Source organism: Pongo pygmaeus, chromosome 17 (genome assembly GCF_028885625.2).
Source record: "Pongo pygmaeus isolate AG05252 chromosome 17, NHGRI_mPonPyg2-v2.0_pri, whole genome shotgun sequence".
NCBI lineage: Eukaryota > Metazoa > Chordata > Mammalia > Primates > Hominidae > Pongo > Pongo pygmaeus.
The window spans coordinates 40,999,852-41,017,371 of NC_072390.2; the positions used below are offsets into that span (position 1 = coordinate 40,999,852).

The 17,520-nt window shown below is 42.6% G+C and overlaps 1 protein-coding gene across 1 annotated transcript in view; it reads right to left on the minus strand.

Moving 5' to 3' along the window:
- Nucleotides 1–17,520, minus strand: part of KCTD1 (potassium channel tetramerization domain containing 1) — a 204,549-nt gene that overhangs the window by 96,093 nt on the left and 90,936 nt on the right. The window lies entirely within an intron of this gene.

Here is a 17,520-nt window from a genome sequence, read left to right on the forward strand (position 1 = left end):
GAGTCATGTCAACTGCCTGTTTCCCCCTTCCCGGGCCCTCCTGTCTTGCTCTCAAGGGATACATTTTACGCATCAATTGAAACCCATCCATCAATTTGTATTTTCTTTTATAAGAAAGAATGAAAGACCAGGTCTCAGGGCCGTGCGGGCTTCTGAGTGGGAGTTGACGATGTCTTTTTCTGCAGCGAACGCTGCTGGTCCTCCGCGTGCCTCCCCGGCCCTGGACGCCACCCGAGCTTTGGGGAAACCGCGCCAGGTGTGAAACAAGTTAGAGCAAGTCCCTGCTTCGCGGGCCGCCTCCGGCTCCTTAGGGAAACACACACACACACACACACACACACACACACACACCCCACGCTCTCATCCGCCCGGCTCTCCGCGGAGAACCGTCCGGGAATCGTCCCCGAGGTGCGGCGCGCGAGGTGGCCGGCTTTGTTCACAATGCACTGCCCTCCGCACCCGCCCTGGACACGTGCAGAAAGGCGTGTTCGTTTCTCCGAGGCTGCGGTGAGCACCTAAGTTAGTTGCACACTGGGACCCCCACATACGAGCTGGCACACACTAGTCACACACGGCTACTTCCAGAGGGCTGGCCCTTTAACCTGGGACGCTCCCAGGTTTTCGGGCCGCGGTGCGGAGAACTCAGGTGGGTGCCCGGCAAGTTACCCACCAGGGGCTGTTCCCCCGCGGCCCTCGCCATAAGCGCAGGGACCCGGGGGCCGCGCTGGCTCCGGGCTGCGCTCCTGGCTTGGCAGGAGACCCAGGCCCACGCTCCAGCCTGGGAGCGGAGCCGCCACCCAGGTCTCCCCACCTGTGCGGGCGGCGGGGTCCACCCCCTCCCACCAGCTCCCCTCCCTACTGGGCGAGCTGCTTTGAATTGCTCGCAGTTTGCCGGAGGCGGTGTGCTAGGTTGGACGCTCCGGGAAACAAAGCAACCCAAAACAGCTCCCAGTTGACGTCAACTTATTTCCAGAAAAGAAAATAGTTTTGTGCTCCCAGGACAAAAAATCCCCCAGGGCAGGTCTCTACTGGCAAAAGTCAGGGGAAGGAGGTGGGGTATAGCAGAACCGAAAAACCCCAAGCGCAAATAACTTCTTAACGGACTTGGAAAAGCAGCAGTTTTGGGTGCTGCTTGGACAGTTTGCAAACAACGGGCAGGACCCGCGCTTAAATTCGGTATGAAAAACGCACCTTGGAAAGTATGCCTTGGCCTGATTATCGGGCAACTGTGGATCTGCTTCGTTGCACCAGCTCCGGAAAGGCTACCAAAATGATCTGCCCGTAGGATACTTCATTAAATACTGGAAAAGAAGACGTCTTTGGGCTACTATCTGTAGGAGTCACGGAAAGAACACCCAGAAAAACAGATATAGATATATACCCTGCTTCCCCTTGACCAAAAAAAAAAAAAAAAAAAAAAGAAAAGGAAAGTTGCTTAATTTTTAAAACCCAATAACACAAAATTACAGTGGAGTTCATAAAGTAGTTCAATTCCAAGTTTAATAAATGATCCCTTAAAAACATCCTGTGGTTCCATACACTCAATTCCAAAATGAAAGAATCAAAAAAGCTTTCTTCTTATTATTTCTGTAGAGGCAATATTGGTTGTCGTTCTGCCTATCAGCCAGCATCCGATTCCTCTACTTGACCTCTTCATATCATGAAGTCCGTTCAGACTACCACCTTGACAATCGAAGCTGCTGGTCACCCCTTTGAAAGGATGCTTTATTTCTTGTGCAAGATACATGACTTCTTTATAATCCCAGTACTATAGGCAACATTTATTCCAATTATTTAACTGTCAGAACTCTCTAAACTATGGTAAGATGTTTACAACTTTTAACAAGATTCTCCACCTTTTGCTGGTGGGGGTGGGGGTCTCTGTATATTTGTGCTTCTCCACTTCTCAGAATACTTGAAAATAGTGACATGGTTATTTCGGCATGGAAAACTCCAAATGTTTCCCCCTCGATTCATAACCCAACTACTTCCATTTGAGGCTCACATTTTATGAAAGGTTATACTATACAGAAACATATTCAGCTCTTCCTCCTTTTTGCTTCCAGTTTTCTGAGTATCATCTGTTAATATACTGGATGTAGTTGCTTTTTATCTGCCTGTTTCCTCTCTACTAAAGCAACACACACCCTTGTAGTTTCAGTCTGGTGCCTGGGGACATGGTGAGCACTTGTCATTTATATCGAATGAAGAGAATCTGTGTTTGGTTAAATCTTACATTTAGCAGGGAAGTTTTTGTGAAAAATTAAAAATAACATGAATCTGAAGTTCTGTATTAAAAATCAGGACAAATAGTAACTACAAGGCAACATTATTGTTTGCAAGTTAAAATGAATTTAATGGCTGCTTTGGATGAATATTTCCTTATCATTAATTCCCTCTCTAGTGGAACATGCTTTAGAAAGTTATTGCAGAAGTAGAGTGAGGGACCCTTTTCTTTCAGCAGAGTTAATGTTGCCCCTTCTGAAGGCAGATCTGGGGAATGGAAGTGTCTCTATTAAGAGAGGTGGGCTGGGGAGGATTTAAATTGTTAAATTTCAGGAATTTTGTGGGCTCTTGAGAGCAGAGGCCAGAAAAAGCATTTAGTTCATCATTTTAAAGACACAAATTAAAAGAGATGCCATACTGTCTTGATGTAATTACTAAAAGATTCATAAAGGGCTTTCAAGGCTAAATATGAATTCAAATTGAAACTATTTTGGTGTATCTTGGTTTTAGAGGTTTTTTTTTTTAATTTTGAGACAGGGTCTTACTCTTTCACCCAGGCTGGAGTGCAGTGGCATGATTATGGCTCGCTGCAGCCTCAACTTCCTGGGCTCAAGTGATCCTCCCATCTCATCTTCCCAAGTAGCTGGGACTACAGGCCTGCTCCACCAAGCCTTCCTAATTTTTGTATTTTTTGTAGAGATAAGTTTCCCCATGTTGCCTATGCTGGTCTTGAGCACCTGGGCTCAAGTGAGCCACCACTCCTGTCTCAGAGTTTAGCTATTAATTCTGTTGAATTCAACTGAAGATCATCTTGAGTAATTTTTTTGAACTCAGATGAAAATTGAACCCATGTCATCTAAATTGACAAAGTGTAAGAAAAGAAAAATAACTCCACATGAGCAGAAACTTTGTCTTATTTATTTCTGTATTTCCAGTTCATTTCCAATTCAGTTTCTTGGTATATTTTAGCAGAGTGACTGGCACATAGTAGATACCCAATAAATATACACACATTTATGTGTGGGGAGAAAGCTAACTTCAACAAAAGGTTGTATAGCAGAGTGGTGAAAAACTCTCTCTGAAGCCAGCCTACCTGGGTGTGAATCCTAGTTTGCCTTACTAGCCACCCTTTTCTATGGCTCAGTTCTCTCATTATATTACCTGGGTGATAATGATAACAGTCCCTACCCCTTGGGGTTGTTTTGAGAATTAAATAAGTTGATACGCACAAAACACTTAACACATTGTCTGGAACATTCATACACATTCAACCATTACTTCTTATTAATTAAGGCTCTATCGTTTCCCAAGCTTGATAGCAAACAAGAAAACTAAGGCCAGAGAGGGTAAAAAAAAAAAAAGGTGAAGACATTTGCGCAAGGTCTCCCAGACCTAACCAGGGCAGGCAAGTCTGGTTCCATAGGCCATGCTTGGACCACTTGACCATATTCAGCCTCTAGGAACCAAAGAATGAAGAGAGAAAGAGACAGAGAGAAAGAAAAGATAAAAAGAAAAAAGAAAAGATAAAAGAAAAGAAAGGAAGGAAAAAATGAAAGAAATAAAGAGGAAGGAAAGAAAGAATCTTCAGTAATTCAGAAAGAAAGAGAAGGAAGGAAGGAAAGAAAGAAAAGAGAGAGAAAGAATAATCAAGGGAACAATTCAGAAGGAAAGAAAAAGAAAGAAGGAAGGAAAAAAAGAAAGGAAAGAGAATCTTCAAGGGAAAAATTCAGAAAGAAAGAAAAGGCAAAAGAAAGAATGAAAGAAAAGAGAAGAAAAGAAAGAAAAAAACTTCAAGGGAAAAATTCCCTATCATTAAAATACCCCTGTGTATAATAGGATTTGGGAAACTTGGAAAGGCAGAATATACTTTGCCAGGTCTTGGACTGTGACACACGTATAAATGGACTGAGAAAGTGTCACCTTTGTCACTTGGCCACCTAAACACTGGTACATGTTTTCTTGGCTATTGGAAGTAGGGACCCATCTGTGTCTTAGAAGAAATGGCAGTGAAGAATTAAGAGACAAAAGGAACGCCCACAAATTCAACCAGACTAGAAAGAGGTGCTTTCTATTGAAATCCTGGGCTATTGTAAATCTCCTGGGGCAAAGAGGGTATTCCTATTTTTTTCTTCAATGCTTTGTCAAAAAACAGGTCAGAGTAAACTTAATGCAGTAATTGACAGGAATAGAATATTTAGTTCCTAATTGCTACCTGGTAACTACAATTCTAGGTCTTTCCACCTAATAATCACCTACTTGTTTCCTAGGCTATTTGTAAAACAAATAATGTACGAGAGAAATGTAGTTTTCCATAAGTAAATTGGGTTTTTGTCGAGCCTAAAAGTGTACCATCTCTCATTGTTATAATATTCTGATCATGAAACTTCACTTGGTTAATAAAGAAGTCAAATGTAAAGGTTGTCAAAGTTAAATGAAACCTAAAATTCAGAATGATAGTCATTTCTTTATCTTCTAGTTGTATATATCTGTAAAAGGTATGTGGGATTAAAGTGGACATTAGTCCTGTTATTAAATAAAATTTTATTTCAGTGTCATTGGAATACTAATTATGGTGGAAAAGGAGATAAAGGTATGTGATAATATGTCATGTAACAAATATGTATTTTTTAAATAATGGAAGAACTACTTACAATGGTCTCACAATCTAAAATATTCCTGAAACGGTTTGCTGTTATTTCAAATAAAGTGGTCTATTAAGTTAGTACAAGCAAAACAAATAAAAACTTAAACACTTTCTACCCAAATGTTGGTACAAAAATGTTATCCTTATCTTCTTTTACTGTCAATATAAATTAAAATATCCTTTTACAGGAGAATCGCTTGAACCCGGGGGGCGAAGGTGGCAATGAGCTGAGATTGCGCCACTGCACTCCAGCCTGGGCAACAAGAATGAAACTCTGTCTCAAAAATGAAGATAAAATAAATAAAAATGAAATAGCCTTTTAAGAATGCAATTATTAGGCAACCTCTTCAAAAGCCATGAAAATGTTCATATTCTTTGATCCACAAATGCTTCTAGAAGTTCATCTTCTTAGGAAATATCCTGCTTTACTTGTATTTTGGTAAAGTTTGGTTTATTGCATCCAGGCCACTTGGACAAATGAATTTTGTAGTATATGTCACAAACTATACTGTAGAACTAGATTTTATAATGTCTTAGAGACCTCTCTGTTCACAGAAGTTTAGAGAATAAGTATTTGTGGAATGGAGAAGAAACAAGCGTAAAATTAAGGTAAAATCACATCTTATCCATGTTCTATAGCAATGTCAGTTACCATTTAATGAGTATCGATAATGATAGTGAAATAAACGATATGTACTCAAAGGGCAAAACAAGATAAATTTTAAAGCTCGTATTTCAATATCTTCATGACATTGGGAAAGTTTAAGGACCAGATTTTGAAGCTCTAGATATCAGAAATTGGTGTCTGGGTGTATTGGGGCAATTCACAGGATGTGCAGAGGAGTGGGTATGTACCTGCCCCGTGGCTGTGTTTCTAAATGAACTAAAAAAGAAAAAAAAAATCCCCTTTTAAATACCCAGAAGCACTAACCCACATTTTGAACTAATTGACTTACTTTTTCTTAGGAAAGCTTAATTTAACTGATAGGGGCACATGGGTTTATCTGAATATTTAAAGAAGCCCTGGGATGGGTTTGTTCTATTTCTTTAATTTGATGATGGAGATCCAGGCTTTGCACCTGATGGAAGGAGACTGCCTTGGAGAGGGGCAGAGAAGCAGGAAACATTGTGACCTGGCCCCTCTCTTCTGTGACCTAAGTTTGCAGAGCCAGGGCATGATTGCTCCCAGGGGAAGCCTCACCATTCTTCATGTTTAGTCTTCCTACAGCCTGTCCCTGGATTAGGATACCCCAGGGGTCACATGGTGTCATTACTCCCAGTAAAAACAAACTCCCCTGACATGGATTGCATCTGTTGTTTTACAATCTTTTCTCTCTTTATAGCTCATTCCCTTAAACTAAAAAGCACAAAACAAAAATGTGGTTTTTCATTCTTTTATGATTATACAAGCAGTATGTGTTCATTGGCAAAGATTTGGGAAGTACAGAAATCTGGAAACATATATGCATCATATTTCTTTCTTGCTAACATTTAGTGAATGCTTGCTGTGGGCCTAGGTTTTTACATTAACACTCTCGATTTCTTCTTATGAGTATATGTGAGGGTTGTTCCTATTCCTATTTCACATGCGTAGAAACCCAGAGAGCTTCAATAACTTGCCCAACCTCATAGAGTTAGTGAGGCCAGACTCTAGGGCACACACACTTTCTGAACAACTCACCAGACCAGGACCTTTCAGTTCTATTCCCACTGCCCAGAGACAACCACCCAAATACATTTGGGTGTTATTTCCGTGAATTCAATCACATGCCATTTACTGTTTAAGTACTACATACAGTATTTGAAAATCTGTAATTCAGACTATGTAATAAGTGGATTTTTGGCAAACTCTGCCAAGCACCTGCTAAGAGACAGGAAGGAAAGAAGGTTCTCTCCAGGAACTCCCTGACTCCAGGGAGGGGAAAATTTTCAATAAGCCCAAAATGGTCAATAGTGTTTCTTCTGTTAATAGCATTCCTCCTGTCTGTCTCATGGTTATCTTAGTGCAATCTGCCGTAGAAAACACACAAACTTATTCTCTGTCCAACTTGGGGAAGTTAGTTGAACTGTCAGAGTTTGAGAATGAATTCCTCAAGCTTTTTTTGCTATTCATATGGTATTACATACAGAATACAGCTTTTAAGTGGATGGTCACTGAAATGCCCAGGAAAGTGTTTGCTGTGGCTACCGTTCCCAGTTCTGTGATACTTTGGATATTGAAGTAAGTGCTTTATAGACCTTAGTACCATGCTTTAGTGGTCAACATGCTTTCTAAATTCACTATTAACTTTGCTTTCCTAGAATTGTTAGTTTTTAGATTTAGAGCCTGAGATATAATAACTTTTAGAGTGCATCAGAATTAGCTGAATTACCTGGAGAACTTGCTTAAAATATGCAGATTCACGGGTGCCAACTTCAGAGATTCTGATTTAGTAGCTCTTGAGTGTGGCCCAGGAATGTATATTTTTAACACACAGCTCAAACAATTCTAATACTAATGTGACCACACTTGAGAAACACTGCCTCAAAGCTCATGTATTAAGCAATAAAATAATTTCCTCTCTAGCAATCATTCTGGGGCGGTGAATTCACTTGAAAATTGAATGCAAGTTGTGAAACCTCTTCAGAAGATGCACACACATACACCAATTTTGCCTACCATTTCAGCAGAGATTGGAGTGAAGCTGCATTCTTGAAGCTCTGCAGCTACCTGGTCTCCAGTACCACTTTAATACATATCCTCCCCTGGTCAAAACATCATCTTGGCTCCTTTCTTACTTTAGTTTCAAGTCCAAACTCCCCATAGTCTTGCCACAGTCTAATTTCCTGACATTCTCTGTTTCATCTCCCTGATATGAGTCCAGCTCTCTGTTGGGGAAGACTCCAGAGAGTTCTGGAGAGCTCAGACATCAGGAGGACATTTGGCTGGGAGTCCCCAGGACAGTGATCATGGAACTTGCGTGTGTTTCCAAATCACCCGGAAGGCTTGTTGAAGCAGGGTGCCTACATTTCTCAAAAGAAGACATACAAATGGCAAACAGGCACATGAAAATGTGCTCAACATCATTGATCATCAGAGAAATGTAAATCAAAACTACAATGAGATATCATCTCACCCCAGTTAAAATGGCTTACATCCAAAAGACAGGCAATAACAAATGCTGGCGAGGATGTGGAGAAGAGGGAATGCTTGTACGCTGTTGGTGGGAATGTAAATTAGTACAACCACTATGGAGAATAGTTTGGAGGTTCCTCAAAAAACTGAAAATAGAGCTTCCATACAATCCAGCAATCCCACTGCTGGATATATACCCAAAAGATAGGAAATCAGTATATAGAAGAAATATCTGTACTCCCATGTTTGTTGCAGCACTGTTGACAATAGCTAAGATTTGGAAGCAACCTAAGTGTCCATCAACAGATGAATAGATAAAGAAAATGTGGCTTGTATACACAATGGAGTACTATTCAGCCATAGAAAAGAATGAGATCGGCCAGGTGCAGTGGCTCAAGCCTGTAATCCCAGCACTTTGGGAGGCTGAGGCTGGCGGATCACGAGGTCAAGAGATCAGGACCACCCTGGCCAACATGGTGAAACCCCGTCTCTACTAAAAATACAAAAAATTAGCTGGGCGTGGTGGCACGCACCTGTAGTCCCAGCTACTCAGGAGGCTGAGGCAGGAGGATCGTTTGAATCTGGGAGGTGGAGGTTGCAGTGAGCTGAGATTGTGCCACTGCACTCCAGCTTGGGTGAGAGAGCAAGACTCCGTCTCAAAAAAAAGCAAAAAAAGAAAAAAAAAAGAAAAGAAAAGAATGAGATTCTGTCATTTGCACCAACCTGGATGGAACTGGGGGTCATTATGTTAAGTAAAAGAAGCCAAGCACTGAGAGATAAATATCCCATGTTCTCACTGGAGATAGAGAGTAGAGGATGGTTACCAGAGACTGGGAAGGGTAGTGGGGTGGTTGGGGGAGTGGTGGGAGGATTAATGGGTACAAAAAAATTAGAAAGAATGAATAAGACCTGCTATTTGATGGCACAACAGGGGGACTATAGTCAACAATAATTTTACTGTATATTTTAAAATAACTAAAAGAGTACAATTGGATTGTTTGTAACACAAAGGATAAATGCTTGAGGGGATGGATACCCCATTCTCCATGATGTGGTTATTATGCATCGCATGCCTTACCAAAATATCTCATGTACCCCCAAAATACATACACCTACTATGTACCCACAAAAAAGAAAACAAGAAAAGAGAAGAAACAGAGTGCTGGGTTCACCCTCAGAATGTCTGATTCAGCCAGTCTGGGGTGAAGCTGAGCATGTGCACACCCTCAGGTGATTATGCTGCTGCTGGTTCCTGGACCCCACTGTGAGAACCACTGGCCTAGAAGAGGCAGATACACATCCCCAGAGGGAAGAGTCAGCATAGTAAAGGAGGAATGGTGGGGCTAAGGATCAAGGGTGTGGAGCCTGGTGAGCCTCTCTGGGTCAATTCAGGAGGACTGCGGGGTTCAGAATCTTTTTTATGGCTCCCATGGTAGGAGGGGCTGTTAAAAGGCCTGAAGCAGAGTAGACTCAACCCTAAAATATCAGCTTCCTTTCCAATGGGGAAATTTCCCCTCTCCTTTCCACTGATCTAAATTGTCTTGATTCTTTAAGGCCCAGCTCCAAATCCCATGTCTCTAGGAGGGTCAAAAGCAGTGACCTTCTGCTGCAGGACGCAATGGCCAGGCCCTTTTGCCAGTGCCCTTCAGTGGAGCACTCTCCCTTTGGTTGTAAGTTACAAATTCTCGGATTTGCATTTGGCTTTTCTTCCTTCTACTCTCGTTCCTTGGGGTTCCTTCTCTTTGGGAGGCTTCACATTACACGTGATTCTCAACATTGGCTATACCTTAGAATCACCGGGGAGCTTTTAAAAATTTAAACACTGCAGAATAATTTAAGACAAATGTTAGCCCTTACCACCTTCCCCCCACCAGAAAAAAAACAACGGATAAGGAAAATATGGCAAAAATTTTTTTTAAGTATTTAACATAGGTTACATGGGTGTTCATTCTCTCTACTTTTGTGTATGACAAACATTCTCACAACAAAAAATATGTATCAGTGCTAGAGCCCACCCCAGATTTGTTAAAATAAAAGCTCCTCCAGCCACGTGTGAGCCCCCCAAGAGCCCCTTGTACACTCTGGTTTTCTGTTATTAAATTCTTTTTAATCCTTCTTCAGGCCTCTCCTAGACTGCAGTGGTTCTTGTGATTGGCTGCATGTTAATATCACGCAGAGAACTTGCAAAAAATACTGATACCCAGATCCTTTTCCAAAAGAACCAGATCGAATAGGTCTGGGAAGTGGCCTGGGCATGGGGACTTTTCAAAGTCCTGCAGGTGATTCTAATGTGCAACTAAGATTGGGACCCACTCCCCTTAGACTGGCACCCATTCATACATGTCTATTCAGGTCTGGCAGGGGGTGGGGAAGGGTGTGTTCTGGGGTGTGTTTAGGTTGTCTGTGAACCTGCAGAAATTGTATGCGAAATGTTCTGTATATGTACATCTGTGTATTTTTCTAGAATTAAAATCCATAGCTTTCAACATCTTAAAGCAGTCTGATGCAAAATAGTTTAAGAAATGTCCACATGGGTGTAGAGCAATAAGCATGTGCATCCTCTATCATTGCTAGAAGGGTAAATGGTAGTCTTTTTAGAGGACAGTGGGAAAATGCACATCCCTTTCAACGCAGTAAATCATTTCTAGAAATGGGCTGCACACAAAGATATATGTACAAGGGTGCTCTTGAAGCATTGTTTGTAATAAAGAATCATTGGATACAATCTAACTTCAGAGGCAGATGGTGAATAAATAAATTATGTCTCACCTACTCAACAGAACACTATCTATAGATATAAAGAATAATGTAGGCTTGTAAGTGCTGAGTGCAGTGGTCTCCAAGACATTTTTTTAAGCAAGTAAAAAAATTAATGAAAAGTATAAGCCCATTTGCTGAAAAAAAAACTCTGACCTAAAATGATACATACATATTTTACAAATGTAACTGCAGTGGAGTAAAAAGAAAACACATAAAATCATTTACAGTGGTGACTTTGGGAGAAGAGAGTGGCATTGAGAGACTTTAACTTCTTATACTCCATGCTTTGGTATTGTTTGAATTTTGCAACGTGAGTATGTGTCCCTTTATTGCTTATTTAATAGGAATTGGGTCCATCCATGTGCTGTCATCTCTGAACTCTGTCTCCATGGCCTTCGTGGCTCTGTTGAGTGGCCCATGTCTCCAGGTGCCTATTGTAGATATACGTTCTGGGTCTCTCTGCTTGCATGTCAAGCAGGTCCTCCAAATCCAATAAGCCTAAAACCAACACAACGGTCTTCTTACCACGCCCACCCTCTGTTCTAGGTGTTTCTGTTGCGGTGCCTGCCACACCTCAGACCTTTCTAAGGATGCTGATTTGCTCATGGCCACTGATGAAGGGACAGATTTGTCAAGCCAAGTGGTCTGTCACATCACCAGCAACTATAATGGATGTGCCCAAGGATGGGTCCCTGGGCAGCCAATCCCTGGGCTAACTAGAAGGCTGGATTGAAACTCCTGAGCCAAACAGTCTCTCTTTCTCTAGGAATCAGGGTCAGAGTAGTCAGTAGTTAGAAGAAAGGGGGCAGGGCCATGGAATCAGCCCAGTCCCATGCTGGTGTGAGCACCTGCTGAGGGCCTGGGGCTGCTCTGTATCCAGACCCACCGTCTAGTCTGGCCTCCAAGGAGTCTCACTCTCCTAGAGTGCTGATGTTGGGTTTGAATGAGGTTCCACTTCCCTTTTAGTCTCACTACATCCCTATAGTTAATCAGCCCTGTCTTAAATTTCTCTTGCTTACAACCAAGAAATCCTAACTATGCCTTCACCCTCTGCCCAGGTGCAACTCCCAAATCTCTGACTCAGGGAAAGGCACCACCCCATCCTCCTTCTCACTCTTTCTCAGACTCCACTTCCACTGAAGCACCAAGCCCTGCCAATTGTATCTCAAGATTTGTTTGTTTGTTTTTGAGATAGGGCTACCCAGGCTGGCCTCCAGTGGTGCCATCTCAGCTCACTGCAGCCTTGACCTCCCAGGCTCAAGTGACTTTCCCACCTCAGTCTCCCAAGCAGCTGGAACTACAGGCACACATCACCATGCTCAGCTAATTTTTATTTTTTGTGTGTGAAGACTGGTGGAGTGGGGGGGTGGGGGCGGGGTGTTCTCCCTATGTTGCCTGGGCTGGTCTTGAACTCCTGGGCTTAAGTGATATTCCCACCTCACCCTCCCAAGGTGTTGGGATTACAAGCATGTGCCACTGCACCCGGCCTCAAGATTTGTTTTTAAATCCATCTATTATGTCTTCATCCAAAGGTTGAAAATAGTCTTTTCCTTTGTATTAATCTGCTTGGGGTACCATTAACAAAATACTATAGACTGGGTGGCTTAAACAACAGAAATTAATTTTCTCACAGTTCTGGAGGCTGGAAGTCCAAGATTAAGGTGTCAGCAGGGTTGGTTTCTGGTGAGGCCTCTTTTCCTGGTTGTAGATGACCTCTTCTCTTGTGAGAGCCTGGAGACAGAGGGCTCTCTGGCATCTCTCTCTTCTTATGAACACATCAGTTCTACCAGATTAGGGCCCACCCTTATGCCCTTGTTTAACCTTAATTACCTCTTTAACAACCCTATCTCCAAATAGAGTCACACTGCAGGGTTAGAGCTTCAGCATATGAATTTGGGAGGAACCCAGTTCCGTCTGCAACACCATCCAAATCTGCTCCTCCTGCTTTATTTCCCATCTTTGCAATGCACCTGAGCTAGGAACTCTGTAGTCCCCTTCCCTGCTTCCTCTCCTTTATGTCAAATCCATTCCATTCAGCCCATGCTCTCCAGTTCCAATGGCATCACACTAATTCAGGCCACTTCTGCTGTTCAGTGATGCAGCAAACAAAGTAGAAGGTGAAACTGGAGGCAGCACCACCCACAGGAGAGTGGGCAGCCTGCAAACGTGTCCAGGCTGAGTTTAGTCTCTGATCCCCGGTCCTTTGTATCCTTTAACTTAGACTATTGGTGTAAGTTTGTCTTCCCTGAAAACCAACAAACCAAACTATAACGTACTCCCTGCCTACTCCTTTACAGGGGTCCACCATTCTCCAAAACCAGCCTCACCCTCCAGCTACCAGGAAGTAATTGCTCTTCCTTGAAAACACTTGTCTCTCATCCTACCTTGACTCTTATGCCCTTGGCCATACTCTTCATCTCCTGGCTCAACAACTCAACTCCCAGAGATCTTTTTGGAATGATTTCACATGTTACCTCCTCTTGGAAACATTCCCTGACTTCAGCAGGCCTGGGCTTCCCTCTCTGTGAAAGCAAGAGAGTGTAGTATAGCGGTGAGTATATGGGCTCTGGCACCAAACAACTTGGATTCAAATTCTGGCACTGCCACTTATGTGTCGTGTGATCTTGGGCAAAATCCTTCACCTTTTTGTTTATAGAATAGGGGATTGTTGTGAGGACTAAATGAGTCAATATGGATAAAGAGCTTAGAAGAGTGCCTGGCATACTGTTAAGTGCTTATTCATGTTAGCAGTGATCATGATCTTGCCTTGGTAGTGCCAACCACTGAATTGTGAGTCTTCCAGTCTTAGCTCAAGTCCTCTGAGGCGCCTTCTCTCACTCTGTATGGCAGATTTCTCCTTTGGTTCCCCAGCACTTTAGACAGGTATTGTAATTGCTATTTTTCTTCTTAACCAGACTCCTTAGGCTTCATTCAAAGAGAGGGGCTTTTTTTTGTTGTATTCACATTGCCTAGCATAGTTACTGGCACATAGAAGGTATTTGACAGATATTTCTTGCATGTATTGTAATTGTGAATTTACATGCCTGTATCACCCATTTGGCTGTGAGCTCCTTATATCCATTCATTTTTTGTACAAGGAGAAGGACTGGGGTGCTAACTCAGACTGAGCATGGACTTGGAGCCAGATAGCCTCACTGAGATCAGGCAGTGCTACTTTCTACTGTGTAAGCTTGAGTAAGTCACTTTTCCAGTCAAATTCCGATTAACTCAATATACACCCCAGGCCTGGGCTCTAGCTGCATTGCAGTGTGCCTTATACCTGGACCGTCAATTCCCATCCATGTCACGAGCCTTTCTCCAAACAGCTCCCCTCTGCCTAGGATGCCTTTCCCTCTTACACACTTGACACATTCCTAGTTATCTGTTAGGACCCAGCTCACACATGTCTTTGAAGCTTTTAGAAAGCCATCTCTGATCTTTGTCCTATGGTAATACTTCTATATTATTTTATTATAATAACATCTTCCCAGCAAGGCTGCTGTGTGTGTATGAGTGTGTGTAATAACAGTTTCAGGCCAGGCACAGTGACTCATGCCTCCAATCCCAGCATTTTGGGAGGCTGAGGTGAGTGGATCACCTGAGGTCGGGAGTTCAAGACCAGCCTGATCGACATGGTGAAACCCTGTCTCCACTAAAAATACAAAATTATTCGGGCATGGTGATGCATGCCTGTAATTCCAGCTATTCGGGAGGCCGAGGCAGGAGAATCACTTGAACCCGGGAGGCAGAGGTTTTAGTGAGCTGAGACCGTGCCATTGCACTCCAGCCTGGGCAACAAGAGCCAAACTCTGTCTCAAGAAAAAAAAAAAAAAATTCAAAGGGTCATAAACACAGCCTGCAATATGTATTCAAAACCAGGCAAGAGGAAACACCACAAAGCATCAAAAGGAAAGAGATACTTGTGACTAAATCCTAGGCTAAAATGATAATGTTAGTCAAGTCTTCTAAAAAGTTAGACCAACTTTTCTTTAAAGAGTAGCTATTATGGAGAAGATGAGAGAAAAGGAGGTGAAGAATTCATTAATATTGGGAAGATCCTTTGAAGGTGAAGACTGCAGGGTGAGAGTGCTAAGGTGTCAGATTACTGTGTAATTAGGGACCAGTTCTGTTCCAGATCATCTCTATCTCTGGCAGAGTCTCCCTTTATTTTTGCAAACAATTGAATTCTTTCATTCATAACCTTTCCCTTTATATGGATGTGGTTCTGAGGGGATTCATCAAAGAGCTTGGAGATCATCAGCTGAATCAAGTTGTCTTTACATACCATGTTATGGAAATGAAATCTTTATCTCCCTTTCTGTTTTTAAAACAGGATTTAAATTCTGTCTTTGAAAATGAAAGCCTTCCCAGAGTATACTCTGGAACTTACATCTCTGAGAGATATAAACCCATCAAGAATGCCCAATGGTACATTGAAAAGTTTTTCCTTTTCACCTGCGAGAAAGAAACTTGTATTTCTTTTTTAAATGACTTTCATTTTGTGGGCATTCATTTGATTCTTCTGGGTCCCAACTTACTTTTCTGGATGAATTAGACTGTCTTTAATTTGCTGCTTGATGCTTGTGTGGGAGTGAGCCATGCTTTGTTTCCAGAACTTCTTCCCTGTGGGATGTTGAGGTGTTAGTGCCAATTTTTTTTTTTTTCAAAGAAGGATGGAAGAGTCAAGTTTAGTACTAAGGATTAGCTCAGCAGTGGTTGCTAAACTCTTTGAAATCATTAGATGAAAAGCAAAAATAGAGCTGTACTAAGTATACATATCATTGTTATTTTTGTTATTATTGTGGGAATTTTCCATTCAGAGAGTATATTATTACTGGATAATTTTCTCTCCAGATTTATGATGTTAAGTTTTGTTTAGGAAAAATGTGTTTCTTTGACAAGTACTTTTTACTCCCCCCCCCCCCACCAAAAGATAACTTTCTTGTCTTGGTAGAAGCTGAACCCTATGGGATTCATTGTATCCAGGCATTATGTTCAGTGCCTAACACAGACCCCAGCACACAACAGGGACCAATTTGTTGAACTGAGTTGAATCTAATGGCTATTTTGAAGTGGTATCAAATAGCTGTAATCAAATATTGTTTCCTCTTCAATTAATTCAATGCAAGATTATGGCATTTTAAACCATTTTCTTCTTGAAATTCCAATTCTCCAGGTTTCATGGTCTGTCCAAGGATCCTAGCACTGTATCTGTGACCTGGGTAGGGAGTAGGAAGCCAGATTCCATAAGGACAGTTTCTGCCCAGGCTTCTGCCCTGTGTTTTCCCTGGCTGCACTTCCCACCCCACCAGGCCCACACCTGCACTGCAGAGGCACGGGACCAGTTCCACCAAACACCTTCTGGCTGTCCTGAAATAAACTGACAGAACTTGCCACTCCCGGTACACCACCAGGCTCTGAGTTGGTTAACAATTCGCTGAGAAGACAGCTCTAGAATTGCTTCTGCCTACGAAGGGTGAGGATGGGTATATATAAGAGATTTCCAACTTGACAAATCCATTTGGGAAGGCTGAATTTGCAGTCTGAGGAGGGAGTTTGTTCAAGGAGCATCTGCATGAACATTCTGCTGGAGCAGCCTGTGGGCCGAAATCCACAAGGCTGGCACTTTGAGGTTCAACTTGATTCTACAGGCTCTGTGGTCTCATCCCAAAGTCACAGCCCACACAACTGGCATTTCCCCTGGTGGTTTGGATTAGACAACAGTCCCCAAGCTCTACTTTGGAGGCAAGATCTAAAAAAAAAAAAAAAAGTTTGGGGGTGGGGGCAAACAGGGAAGGGATTATGATCTATGTATCTGTTCATTTCCAGTCAGGGATTTGTGCCCCAATGTCCTTGGGGTGGTGGAGGCATCAGCCTTGAGGGTAGTGCCACAAAAGGCTGTTCCCTGAGACAAACGAGCAGGGGAGGGTTGGTTTTCTTGGCTGCAAGTGGCTCTCTGGGAGCTAGGGAAGAAAGAAAAGGGAATAACTCTGAGAGGCTCCTGCAAACCCTCTCTTTGCCAGTAGAGTTCAGATACTGCCCAGTCTTCCCTTGACACTAGTTGCCTACTCTTCCACCAATTACATTTTAAAGAGCTATAGCCAAACACCACCAAGGTCTCTATCTTTTAGGATTTCTGCTAATCCTTACCTTCAGATAAGAAATCCCCAGGCATTTCTCAGTGTTTCAAGAAACGTGTTACTAATTCAAAGGTGCTGAAATCGGAAGGTTATTTACATACAAACTGTGTAACAGCCACTCTGGAATCTATTTGCAATTCCAACATGCTTTCTTGAGAGTAAGTTAATTGTGTCTCCATCTTAGGGATGGTGTGGGGATGAGAGGGAAATGCTGTTGTTCTAGAGGCAGAGATCTGATGGTTTTTTGTTTGTTTGTTTTTGTTTTTTGAGACGCAGTCTTACTCTGTTGCCCAGGCTAGAGTGCAGTGGCATGATCTCGGCTCACTGCAACCTCCGCCTCCTGGATTCAAGCAATTCTCCTGCCTCAGCCTCCCGAGTAGGTGGGATTACAGGCATGCACCACCACACTTGGCTAATTTTTGTATTTTTAGCAGAGACGAGGGTTTCACCATGTTGGCCAGGCTGGTCTCGAACTCCTAACTTCATGATCTGCCTGCCTCGGCCTCCCAAAGTGCTGGGATTACAGGCGTGAGCCACCGTGCCCGGCCAAGTGCTTCTTTGAAACCATCTACTGTTACAGCAAATAGAAACTTTGAAGATTGAGATTTCTTTTAATCTATATAAAAAAGCAGCTG